General features: G+C 38.4%; 1 pseudogene; it reads left to right on the forward strand.

The window, feature by feature from the left end:
* The first annotated feature begins 627 nt into the window (after positions 1-627).
* Positions 628-1,493, forward strand: LOC129403285 (GTPase IMAP family member 7-like; annotated as a pseudogene).
* Positions 1,494-2,461: the final 968 nt, after the last annotated feature.

Raw genomic sequence — 2,461 nt, forward strand, 5'->3', positions numbered from 1 at the left:
TGAGGAAATCGGTAAACGATGGGAAAACAGTGATAATGTGCTACTTATTAATTGTACTGTGAATTTTTTCCTCTTTTGTGAATGGACTCTAACATTCTTTAACATATGTAAGGCATACTACCCCTCCCCCCAATTCTTTGTTCATAGTATCTTATGTTATCTCAAATTTTTTTTCTTTACTCTATTTTTGTTAAATAATAGGAAAATTAACCTATAAATTTGAGTTAATCTTTCTATAGCTTGACTTTTGTTCTTTATTTTATTTGTTTCTGGAGGGCTTCAGTTCTGGGGGATACACCCCGCCTTCTTCAGGGCTTTCTATTCTCTGTGCTCAGGGATTACTGGTGGAGGGGCTCAGGAGACCATATGTGGTCCCGGGATCAACCCTGGTCAGATGCGTGCAAGGCAAACCTTATCGTACAATCTCTATAGCCCTAATTTATTATTTATTGTAGCTATTCAACAGTGTCAAAATTCTGTCTTTACTGGGACCAATGTATAATAGAGACAATCACAGGAAAAATTTTAGGAAAGAAAACAACTAAGAAAAGAGGATGAAAGAGTAGTTTCCACTCAATAAATCAATCTTTTTCCTCCTCCCTTCCTTCACGTCAGGTCCCGCGGACCATGGACGGCTCTCTGTTGGACGACCCTCAATCCTGCGCTGTGAGGATTGTCCTCCTTGGGAAAACGGGAAGTGGTAAAAGAGCCACAGCCAGCACCATTCTCGGGGAAGACAGATTTGTTTCAAAAATGTCTAAGCACTTTGTTACCCTGAAATGCCAGAAAGCGTTCCGGGAATGGAAGGGGAGGAACATCCTCGTCGTGGACACCCCGGGTTCTTTCACACAGAAGAGAAGCTGGACACCCCCTGCAGGGAGATCAGCAAGTGCGTCCTCTTCTCCTCCCCCGGCCCTCACGCCGTCATCCTGGTGCTGCGGCTGAGCCCCTACACAGAGGAAGATCAGCAAGTCTTTGCCATGGCCAAGGCTCTCTTTGGGGAGTTGGACACCAGGCACATGATCATCCTGTTCACTCGCAAAGAAGACTTGGAGGACAGAAGCCTACGTGACTTCATAGCATACACTGACGTGAGCCTAGAAACTTTAGTTAGGGAGTGTGGGAGCCGCTGCTGTGCCTTCAGCAACATAGCAGGGAAGGCTGAGAAGGAAGCTCAGGTGCAGGAGCTGATGCAGCTGGTAGAGAAAATGATCCTTAGCCAAGGTCACTTCACTGACAAGATATACTTGGGCATAGAGGAAAGGCTGAAACAAAAGACTGAGGCTTTGAAGAAAATATTCTCTGATCAATTGGAAATGGAAATTAAACAAATAGAAAAAGAATATTCCCACAAACTTCAGAAAGAAAAGGAAATAAAATTGATTAAGAAGAAATATGATAATAAAATTAGAAATCTAAGGGAAGAGGAGAATTTATTACATGCATCAGTGAATGGAATTAAGCGCATTTTCAAAGATTTTGGCTACGTTTGAGAAATAATGTAAATATCATCTTTATCCCTCTTGTTTTTGTTCTGGATTTTAGGGATTCTTCTTTACTTAGCTAATTTACCTTACATTAAATGAATAACTGTAGAAGATTTCTAAGACTAGAGCAACAAAAATTAAGAGACAATATAAATCAACATAAAATCAATGAGCATTCTACCTTCTGTCTATATAATTTTAGACATCAGTAAATCTACAAAGAAAAATGAGTTTTACCAAAGTCTATGAGCTTAAGATATGCGTTTTTGCAGCAAGAGAAATCCTCCTTATAAAGGCACTATATTGATGGTTATTATATAAACACTATATACTGTTGGATAAGAAATTAAAATCTCTCCCTCTATTCCTGTTTCTTTGCCAGTGTCCTAAAATAAGTGTTTGAGAAAATATATAAAATATGATATAAAATAAATGTTTACTGATGTTATTGATGCATTTGAAATTCTGATTCCTTAGTGTGTGTATGTGTATTTGTGTGTGTGTGTGTGTGTGTGTTTAGTTTGTTTTTGGGCCACCCAGTAGTGATCAGGATTTTTTATTGGCTCTAAGCTCAGGGAACACTCCTTGCTGGACACAGGGACAATATGGAGTGTCAGTGATTGAGTCTGGATCAATGCAAGGCAGGTACATTACCCCCTGTACTTTATCTCTGACACCTCTTATTATTTTGTGTTGAATACAATCATTTACGCAAGTAATACAGACATATAGTAACTCAACCCTGTCTGCATCAGTTATTAAGAATCTTAAATGGTTGAATATAGAAATGTATTTATAGTTTTATGCATTTATTTATGCATGTTATTTACAAATATTGTTATTTTAATAAGCTTAGTGTTTTCATAATTTAAATTGACCACATCATATTCAATTGAAGGTTTTGCCTGACTGATATCGTTGTTGTCTCAAAATTCCAAACGGGATCAGATCACCGTCTTCTTCGTGCAAAATTC

Source organism: Sorex araneus, chromosome 1 (assembly GCF_027595985.1).
Source record: "Sorex araneus isolate mSorAra2 chromosome 1, mSorAra2.pri, whole genome shotgun sequence".
NCBI classification, from domain to species: domain Eukaryota; kingdom Metazoa; phylum Chordata; class Mammalia; order Eulipotyphla; family Soricidae; genus Sorex; species Sorex araneus.